Source organism: Sinocyclocheilus rhinocerous, unplaced genomic scaffold, assembly GCF_001515625.1.
Source record: "Sinocyclocheilus rhinocerous isolate Xijiao unplaced genomic scaffold, SAMN03320098_v1.1 scaffold1799, whole genome shotgun sequence".
Lineage (NCBI taxonomy): Eukaryota > Metazoa > Chordata > Actinopteri > Cypriniformes > Cyprinidae > Sinocyclocheilus > Sinocyclocheilus rhinocerous.
Window position 1 is genome coordinate 63213 of NW_015648615.1, and position 11522 is coordinate 74734.

Here is an 11522-nt window from a genome sequence, read left to right on the forward strand (position 1 = left end):
ACACAATCACTACTTAGCAGTCAGATGTCCGTATGCACAAAGGCACCGATCCCTAAACAAGACCATATCTGCAGATGAAACTTTTGTAGAAGCATTTTTTAAATTTGAGCTAGCACCTCATGACTACACCACGTTATGTACGAGAAGCTGCAAAAGGCTCAGGTGCAAGTGGAATGTAAAAAACACGGTGACATATATATTACGATATATTGCCTTACCAAAAATTATAGAGAAAATGTACATATATTGCGCGATAAGTCGATATATTGATTATTGCGACAGGCCTACTCATAATGAATGAGTACTTCATGCGTTTCTATATATGTCTGTGTTTGCCCAAATCCCTATCAGCCTAGTTTTTTTTCTTTGTCTCTATGGCGCTCAAGGTGTGGCACCATCGTAAGTGCGGCAGCACATAGTTATGTTGCCAACTTAACAGACATGTCACACTATAGCAGAAAGACAAACACATAGTTGCAAGGGAAAACAGGGAGGTGAGGGCACAACAAACCTGACAAGCACATAAATCACACCACTGGAATATATATACATGCTTTCTTCCTCTTTCACATATCCATGCGGACTCGCACAGGATCAACAATCCGCACGAGGTGAATGAGGGGTCAGATGGAGGCCAGTGAAACGCGATCCACTGTTACAGTGCTGTTGCTGTAATGCAAAATGGCTTTTTGGGGAGACGCAGGGGTCACGGTCCGACCCTGGGGACATTTCCACTGCACCTGTGCCGCTTTTTACATAAGCTGCCACTCTGTACAGTCACTGACACTTCATACACTTATGGCACACAGTACCACACGTGCATTTAATATACCGAAGCATTCTTGGTAAGCCTTTCTGGGAAAAGAGGGGTATATGCATTTCTGTCGACTGCACAAGGAATTATGAAATTAATCGAATGTATACTGCACAAGGAAATATGAAGTGAACAAGTAAAATTAGGTCATCTGTTGGCAGGCTTACAGACCTGTTTGATACTGATATTCTGACACCATCTGTGTGCAATGCAGTCAAGAAATATGATATTTTTCTCTGTACATCAGGCATATGTTCTGATCATGCCATCTGAAAGGCTTTTCTAGCCAAAGGGGATAAAAGAAAGGAGAACAGTGATTTGAGCCCTTAGATGTGACTCACAGCAAATGACCGATTTATCATGGATGCGTGTCATCCAAACTGTTAACAGCGAATGTTTAACATTAGTCACACTAATAACACATGGCTTGATAGATCAGTAATACATAACTTTGATTTTATTGTACAGGCTTATGATGTGATGTGGGGGGAACTGTGAAAATGTTATAGTCTGGTAAATATGTATTATGTTTTTGAAAGAAGAAAGAAGATTTATTTGAAATAAGAATCTTCTGTAACACTATAAATGTCTTTACTGTCACCTGATCAATTTAATGTGCCCTTGCGGAAACTTGTTGTGTAACTCACCCACACTAAAGTGGTAACTAAGGTCTAGTATTAGCAGTTTAAACAACCTCAAACCCTGAAATGGGTGTCCAAATGACCCCGTTCCGTGGGCCCAGTTTTGTTGCTATCATCCATCACACAGTCTGTTCACACTTCTTACATCTGGAAAATGTTAGGAACCATTCATGCCAAATACTTCACATCACTAAACTGTTTCTTCAAGCAAGCTGCCAAACTACTACATCCTGTCTGGATTCCCCAGTCCCTCTTACCTCCAGCGGTTTAATATGAAATACAGCAGAACGAGACTTTACACTTACAACGGTCTCACATCTAAGGATGTAACCAGACACACAAGCCACTCATGACATGCACTCTTAAAGAGACAGTGCTCTTCAAAAGATAGTAGGCTGAAAACACTGCCATAATATGTCACTGTCCCTTTAAATTAGTATTATATGATCATCTATAGATCTTTTAAAAAACTGGCACAAATCTCCAATATTATAAGAAATAATATTGTGCATCCCCACCTACAGCCCATACTTGGGGTCATTTTTAATCATCAGTGTTTCATACTGGATTTCATATTGTAGGCCTGAGAATATAGCACTTTAAATGTCTCTTTCTCTCTCTCGTTCTTGTTTTTTATTGGTTGCTTATTTATACAGGGCTCAGGGGAATGTGAGAAGTATACACTGCGCAAGGAAATATGAAGTGAACAAGTAAAATTAGGTCATCTGTTGGCAGGCTTACAGAGCTGTTTGATACTGATATTCTGACACCATCTGTGTGCAATGCAGTCAAGAAATATGATATTTTTCTCTGTACATCAGGCATATGTTCTGATCATGCCATCTGAAAGGCTTTTCTAGCCAAAGGGGATAAAAGAAAGGAGAACAGTGATTTGAGCCCTTAGATGTGACTCACAGCAAATGACCGATTTATCATGGATGCGTGTCATCCAAACTGTTAACAGCGAATGTTTAACATTAGTCACACTAATAACACATGGCTTGATAGATCAGTAATACATAACTTTGATTTTATTGTACAGGCTTATGATGTGATGTGGGGGGAACTGTGAAAATGTTATAGTCTGGTAAATATGTATTATGTTTTTGAAAGAAGAAAGAAGATTTATTTGAAATAAGAATCTTCTGTAACACTATAAATGTCTTTACTGTCACCTGATCAATTTAATGTGCCCTTGCGGAAACTTGTTGTGTAACTCACCCACACTAAAGTGGTAACTAAGGTCTAGTATTAGCAGTTTAAACAACCTCAAACCCTGAAATGGGTGTCCAAATGACCCCGTTCCGTGGGCCCAGTTTTGTTGCTATCATCCATCACACAGTCTGTTCACACTTCTTACATCTGGAAAATGTTAGGAACCATTCATGCCAAATACTTCACATCACTAAACTGTTTCTTCAAGCAAGCTGCCAAACTACTACATCCTGTCTGGATTCCCCAGTCCCTCTTACCTCCAGCGGTTTAATATGAAATACAGCAGAACGAGACTTTACACTTACAACGGTCTCACATCTAAGGATGTAACCAGACACACAAGCCACTCATGACATGCACTCTTAAAGAGACAGTGCTCTTCAAAAGATAGTAGGCTGAAAACACTGCCATAATATGTCACTGTCCCTTTAAATTAGTATTATATGATCATCTATAGATCTTTTAAAAAACTGGCACAAATCTCCAATATTATAAGAAATAATATTGTGCATCCCCACCTACAGCCCATACTTGGGGTCATTTTTAATCATCAGTGTTTCATACTGGATTTCATATTGTAGGCCTGAGAATATAGCACTTTAAATGTCTCTTTCTCTCTCTCGTTCTTGTTTTTTATTGGTTGCTTATTTATACAGGGCTCAGGGGAATGTGAGAAGTATACTTTAATATTGGCTCATTATGCCCACAAGTCCAAACATATGTAAATAATCCAACTGCAAGATAATAAGTTCATTATGTAGCTGCAAATACACACAAATGCATTCGCACATGGCATATAATTAGTAACATGATTAATTAGCAGGCATGAGGGTAAGAAAATAATGAAGATCAATGTAAAACAACTGATGTGTAAGAAACAAAGAAGCACAAACTTCTGCTGTTTTGCATGTGCTATTTGAATATTTTTGCAGAACTCAAAATTCTCTCTGCAACCACTTCCTTCCTCCAGTGGCACAGTCAAACTGGCTTCTGCTGTACTAACACTGATTGCCAACTGTCAACAAGTGAGTGCTACAATATTAGATCAAACAAACATAGATCTCCAAGAAAAGTTACATAAATCTTACACGAAAAGAAGGTTGTGAAATTCAATCTGAAACCTTTTAACAGAGAATTGACTACCATAATCCCACATCCTTCATTTTAGATCTACTGTATGAAGAGAACTGAAGTTTCAGGAAAACCTCAGGATGTTTTTCTGTTGCAGAGATTACATCTAGAAAAGAAAGTCAGTCATTCTTCATTATTAAATGTCTGAGACATATAAGAAATCCTTAATTGGAACATATTTATTCATGTTTAAAATCTAGATATCAACTTAGAATTGTGATTTTGTCCTGAATATCAGGGTGCTGCTGTTACTTCATTGTACTTTACCACTAGTGTAGTGATATCCCGTAAGTGCTTTATCCCATAAAACACTGCGGCCTCACGTCTTTGATGTTTCATAGTAGCCTAATAACATCTCATGACTGATAGATTAGAGTTTACGGTGCACTTATCTCCACCACGTTAACAACTACCTTCATCACGTTTTCATAAACTTCCTCTAGGAATGCCATCACGTCTTATTTGCATGCATTTTTGACCTTGAAGCTGTTAAACATGTTGGGCTGCTTACTGTACTTAGGTTCTTCTGTTCTAAAATGTTATAAAATGTGAAGATGATATCCCAGTGTAAAAAAAATATATATAATATATTTCTACATAAAATCACTTTATTTGTTAAATAAAGTAAAATGGACTTTTTGGCCTAATGTTTTTTTTTGGGGGGGGATTGACTTTTTGGGAACATTTTGAATTACAGTACTGTACACTACAGTACCAAAGAAAATTATATTTTTATTCAGTAAGAATGCATTAAATTGATCAAAAGTGACAGTGAAGACATTTACAATGGTACAAACACATTTCTATTTCAAATAAATGCTGTTCTTTTGAACTATGCATCAAAAAAAAAAAGTATGACCGTTTCCACAAAATAAATAAATAAGCAACACAACTGTTTTAGCAACACAAAATTTAGCTTTGCCATCACAGGAATAAATTACATTTTCATATATGTTTAAATGGAAAACAGTTATCTTAAAAGCTAATCTTTCACAACAGTACTGTTTTTCTGTATTTCTAATCAAATAAATGCAGCTTTGGTGAGCAGAAGAGACTCAGAAACATTTTTAAAAATCTTACCGACCCCAAACTTTTGAACAGTATAGTGTGTTTTCATATAACAATAAATTCTCACTAAATCATACAATTACATGCGCCACAAGTCAAATTATGTCTACAACAGACCCTTTCTTTGTAGTGACCACAAGCGTGTTAAAATAATCATTAAGATTTGCTGAGATAATTACTAATGATAGCTGTTCATTAAGTCTCGTCTCGAGGTCGGAGCTCTGTGGATTAGGAGGAGAAACTCAGTGGCCATTAGTGTCCATGGGACCATATCCATCTTTCATTGACTTCATTTCAAAAGTCTAATTAGCGGTAACACTGGTGTCCTGTTGTTTGGTACACCATAAATTGCTCAGCAGTGATTGATAGGTCTTATTTATTCAGTACAGAAATATGTATGGATACGCATAATACATTTATTTACAATGATGGATCCTATAAAGGATCTGGGAGAAAATGTGTATATCACATAGAAACCAATTTCAGCTTCACTCACAGATATCAACTAATCCATGCAATAATTGCAGAAGCTCATTTTCTAGCTAATAGTGTGAAAACTGCTAACTGAAAAGAAGAGAATAATAGATTAAAAGGACTAAACAGCAAATCAAATGCAGCTCCATACTTTTCAAAGGCAAAAGTCTCAGCATAGCACACTGGCTTTTCAATGAGCAGAAATAAAAGTATAAATAGAAACCAAAGTATAAATTCTCAACCTTTTGTAATTCAAATGATAAATATGTGTTCAAATATGTGCACAAAATGTGAAGATAAGTTGGGAAGCACTGATCTACTGAATAGAGAACATCTGAGAAGATACAATATCTGTCTGAGCATGCAATACAGTAGGCCTAAAATTAAATGTGAGACTGCAATCTAATGATTAGGCTAAGATAACAGAGCAACACTGAGGTAGCCTAACACTTAAGTGAAATTTGTCAAGACAATATGTCTTCACTAACAGAAGACAGGATAAAACCTGGAAATTCCAACAGCGGCTTTTTACAGTCAAACTTGACAGCATGAGAAGTTACTTTAATAACGTCACTCACAGGAAAAATCAAGGAGTCTTCCAAGATGCCACACTGTGCATTCTCTGATTGTAAAAACCACTGAAGACTTTCCGAAGAAATGGGATAACCTTTCACAGGTGAGAATGTGTTTATTTGTGTTTTAATATGTATTAATTCAATATTACAGGTTCTTATATACTAACTTTTTAATGTTGTGTCAGCTAACACCTTCAAATTGTTGTATTGAGTTAATTTAGCATAGTCACCTGCTGAAGTCTATATATAGATATAAATATGCATACTGTACATGCGCATAACTCCGGATGCAGACACACAGTTAACTTGCTCTTGAGTGCTCATGGACCGGCTTTGACCCAATCGAAACAGCAGCTTTTGAGGCATCTATGCATATCTCTGAGAGAGATGCATCTCTGTTCCTGAAAACCTCTGTATTATTTATTATTATTTCAGGCATTTAAAGGGGTCATATGATGCGATTTCAATTTTTCCTTTCTCTTTGGAGTGTTACAAGCTCTTGGTGCATAAAGAAGATCTGTAAAGTTGCAAAGACTAAAGTCTCAAATCCAAAGAGATATTCTTTATAAAAGTTAAGAGTCAGCCACGCCTACCTAAAACGGCTCGTTCTAACACGCCCCCACATACCTACGTCACTATCTGGGAAGATTTGCATAACGCCACCCAAATGTTCACGCAAAGAAAGAAGACGTAACTTTTATTCTTGCTGTAGTATTGTTGTTGCCGCCACCGCCATGTCGTGAAGGCGCTGTGTGCTTCGTTGTGAAAGCGAAACTACTTTGTTTGGCCTTCCAAAAGAGGACGATATCGCTTCGTCATGCCTGGAGCTGATCCGTGCTGGTTGCTGAGGAAATACATAAACTTCACGCTGTGGATCGCCGAATTGGCTTTCACCGTGGACGAAGCGGAGTCCAGCACGGGGTCGTCACATGTGGTTGCCGCAGGCATCACAATATGGTAAGGGACGTAACATTTCCGTCACACGCTTGAGGAATTAGGCATGGGCCGATTACCGTTTTCAAGGTATACCACGATTTGAAAATGCCACGGTTTCAAAACCGCTAATATTTTAGTTTTTCATGTCTCCTCAAAGACTGAAAGTGTAGGAATCCCTCAGGTTGAGTGCAGTGTAGAGAGTAACACGACCCTCCTCCTCCTGTTGGTGCGAGCGAGCGGTCAGTCACGTGTGTGTAGGATGGCCGAACTTAAGGAGCTGCCCCTGGAGCTTACGCGATCGGCAACCGGCCGTTTTTTGTCTTATTGCAAGCAACTCGTCTCTGTTCTGGACTTGCACAAACTGCGTTGCAATGCAAGCGTTTTCCAAAATGTCATTTATGTGAAAAAATGAAGTCTGTAAACGCCCATTAACACAGGCAAGAGACGTTGAAGACGGACGCACAGAGAAAAATATGTATGTTCCTCAAAAACAAAATATATTGTGTTCAGCGGAAAAAATATTTTTTTTTTTTTACCCAGTCATTTAAAAATAACACATTTTAGAGCTGTAACGACAATACCGTGATACCGTGATATTTTTGCTTAAGGTTATCATACCATCAAAATCTCATACCGGCCCATGCCTAATAAACACATTTCATTACACCAAATACACAAAATAATGTTCTTTTTATCAGCATCATATGACCCCTTTAAAAAAATCCATTGACTTCAGGACAGTGGAACCAGAAGGGCTAAAATGTTAACTCGTTTCCGTTTTGAGGTTTTAGCCTACAAAAATGTAATCTTATCCAGTCATTAAAAAAATTAATGAATGTATATAGGCTATATAAAATATTAAATAAAATTTTCAACATGCAGACGAATCTATTCAAAAACCGGACTTATAAATGAATGGAAGATTCTTCAAAATATCTTCTTTTAAATACAAAACATGAAGTCTATAGCATATGAAATTGTGCATAACTGCACTTTATTAGGATACTTGTGATTATTTTTTCCCAGACCACTACAACACCTGACACACCTGACAGTTTCAGGTATTATCTGTCTCTATTGTTGTAATCTGCTTCAGGCACGTAAAGAAATGACTGCTGAGCTATAAACGATCACGAAGCTAAATCCGTTCACTCAGAAACCCGCTCCAGAAAGAGCACTAAAAATAAAGCACTGTAAATAGAACACAAACAGGGCACCATTTTGCATCGTAAGCGCCAACGACTGTTTAAAGCACGGCACAGAAACGCTGCACATGGACGAATAACTCCTCTGTACATTCTGTTCAGACAGAACAAGAGCGAAGCAGCAGTTTCCCTCATATGTCCTGCCGTCTGACGTCAACATCAACATATAATGAATGCAGTTCGGGACGTCAGCGCTGTTATGCAACTGAACCATTTAACTTTCCCCGACAAGCGCACAGTGGCGATTCACCCCCAAATACATGACACGACGTGTTGGGTCGCATCGGCCCTAGAGACTCACTGAAGTGCGCTTCCATGTTCGTAAATAGCGTCCTCGCTGTCTGAAGCTGAAACCTGAGGAAGATTGGAGCTGGCGGACTATTTATCGCATATGTTCCACAGTCTAGGTTCTTTAATGACCAGCGTTCCCATAGTGCTCTGAATTATTTAGCCCCTCACAACAAAGATCAGCTCGTGTGCTCTTATTCAATCCTGTTGCATCCGCTGAGGCTGCCACGATTATGAAATTTTGGCTGATGATTCAATTGTCACTGATAATTTCGATTGGTGGTTTAATTAGGTCACTTTTAGTCTACCATTCACATACACAAGAAGAAGTCGTCATTTATTCACATTGCACTGGAAATCCCACAATTAGGCTAAATATGATTTCCTGCAAGGCTTTGTAAACCAATATTCCACAGGGTAGAATGATTAATAATAATTTTGAATATTAAATATTAAAATAATAACAAATGTTTTAAATAGCCTATTTCTCTTTTGGGTCCACTTTAGTCCACTTTGCATTTAGACTGATTATTATAGCAATATCATATAAATTGTTATTATTGTTACTACTATTATTTGTTGTTAATATTATGCAATAGTAATATATTTTTTAAAATATAAATGCTTAGCTTTCACTGCCCGACCTACAACAGTTAAAAATATTGTGAACAAATCAACCATGTATATGTTTCATTTTTCATGTTTTGACTTTGTAATCAAAATGTCACGACTGGACCTTCCAGTGAAAGTGAAAATGACTGCTCTCAGTCTCCAGTGGTGTATACAGGACTTCTCAAATCACTGAATTCACTTAAACCTTGCAACTTTAAAATAACGTGAATAGAAAGCACCACACGTTTCATTTACAATGCTTATTATGTCTTGTTAATAATTTTGTACATTCACACTGACAGCAAACTGCAGCAAAAAAAGCAACCTGCCATCAGTAATTTTCAGTGTCACCTAATGTTATCTGGGTCGCAACACAAGGCATCAAATAGCAATGGGAGAGGAGACAGTGGCCCACACCCTGATGCAGTTAGATACCGCGGCACAGTAAGAACATCTATGAGAAACCAAAAGCAATGCATTTTAATCATTGTTAAGCCCCATTCACAATGACAGCAATACAATAACTGGAGGTCACAGGTGGTTTCCTACTGTTGGTTTCATACTCTGCCCACTTGGCTTCAATCTGTATCAGGGCAGATCCCTCATTTGCAAAAAGTTAATATCTGCTCAACTTTTGATGCTTCTGTTGCTTGTGCTGCCAAAAATCAATAACTCTCATTGCAAGGGAATAACATCTGGACACCTCTTCAGAGTGAACAGGCCTTGAGTGTGGAACTGCAGAACTTCTTTACATATGTTTGAGTTTGGTCGCATAATGCACTACTGCACCGGAAAAAGAAACAATAATATTTCAATAATATATTACAAATAATATTTCATATTTAATTTCTCTTCAATTCACTTAAAATTCCCTCTATTGTAGGGCAATGTATGAATACAACTGGAATCACAATTAGATCAACAACAGGCAACTATGTAATAACTGCAACTGAGCTGTTGAAACTTAGCAACAATATCCTGCTAATTAGTCTTTTGTAATTTAGAGTTTATTTGACATTGTGACAACATCTGTAGATTTATAACTGCTGTAGATGTATATCTTTGCACATTAAACTGACAGTTTTCTTCAAAGGGGCCTATAAATTTAAGACTTACAAAACTGCCCTGATAAATGATGAACCTGTATCAAGGTGAAATGATTGATTGATTCCCACCTACACGTACAAATAACATTAGTAAACCAAAGTCATTCAACATGCACCTTAAGTACACTGCTCTGTGGAATACTTGATTCTGACTGGTCAATCGCTGAAGGGTCAAATATTTCTGAAAAATTAGTTTCCCACACAGTTGTTCCTTCTCTACTTGTAACTTAATAAAACCAATCAAATCAATATTTATCGAGATAGACAGACAGACAGACAAATAGATAAATAGATAGATAGATAGATAGATAGATAGATTCTATATATATTTTTTTTTCTGATTGGTCAGTCACTGCAGGGTAAAATACTTCTGAAAAATTAGTTTTCCAGGGCAACATTGTATAATTGCCCCCTCATGTTTCCCACACAGTTGCTCTTCAAGTAATTTAATAAAACCAATCCAATCAATATTTCACGTCCATGTATATAAATAACTCTTACTGAAAACCCTAACTGTATATATCTCTTTACAAATGACGTAGTAGTTGTTTCTACATGACAGTAGTGTGGTGAACAACTCGCTCTCCAGCGCCAGTCATCTCGAATGCAATTACCAGTACATTTTACAATGGTTATGCACTCTTTACACGAGTCACAAGAGCGGGAACTAAGTTAACTAGTCTTTGGCTGTGTTTGCTAACCCAGAACTTGGTAATAGCCCTCACTGGTGACCTCGTATGCCGCGTGCAAAGTGCAGAGCCTCAAACCATGCGCAGCGGCGCGATGACGCCGCAGATGTGTTACAGCTCTGCACATTTGCGCGCAACATAAGTGGACACCTCTGAAGTGAGAAACTCAACACGACAGCTGGCCGCGGGACAATTACTCACCCACTTCCTTAGAAAGAAAGACGAACTGCTTCCAAAAACCGAGATGGTCCACTGAAGTCCCACCAGTCTTCTTAACGAGCGGTCTTCGTCGCGAATCGCCTTTCGGCGGGTTGCGATACCCTTTCAAACCGCTAAGAACTAGTTAAAAGAATAGGCTGTATTTGGAATATATGCACTTAAAGGCAGTTAATACATATTTTGTTTGTCTGTGTGTGCGAAAACGACCAGGTTTCGGCTGCCACAACAGGAAAATACACGAGCTTTACTATAATCGCTCCACCCCCTTCACGGTAAGGACGAGCTGATGGTATAGAAGTATGTGATTATATCAAATGCTGCTCTCTACAGGTTCACAGCAACTTTAACCCTGTGTGAGATGGATGACCCTGTGTGTGTGAAAGCACTTCCTGAGACAGCTGTGTGGTTGCCAGTGCCCCCACATCTATACATCTCGTCCTTGAATTGTTGTGATCTTGCAGCATGCTAATTCAAGCCCCCTTTTACTGTAGGAAATGCAATATAATGAGATTATTTGGCCTATTACAGAGAAGGCTTACATTTCCCTAT

At 38.0% G+C, this 11522-nt stretch overlaps 1 protein-coding gene across 3 annotated transcripts in view; it reads right to left on the bottom strand.

The window, feature by feature from the left end:
* thraa (thyroid hormone receptor alpha a) overlaps window positions 1–11212 on the bottom strand; it is a 42236-nt gene extending 31024 nt beyond the window's left edge. For 2 of the 3 annotated variants that reach the window (XM_016514669.1, XM_016514666.1), the window contains exon 1: window positions 10956–11212. The gene's annotated coding sequence lies outside the window, so the exon portion shown is untranslated. The remainder of the gene's footprint in view (window positions 1–10955) is intronic. The other variant, XM_016514667.1, reaches the window with a different exon arrangement.
* Between the last annotated feature and the right edge of the window lie 310 nt (window positions 11213–11522).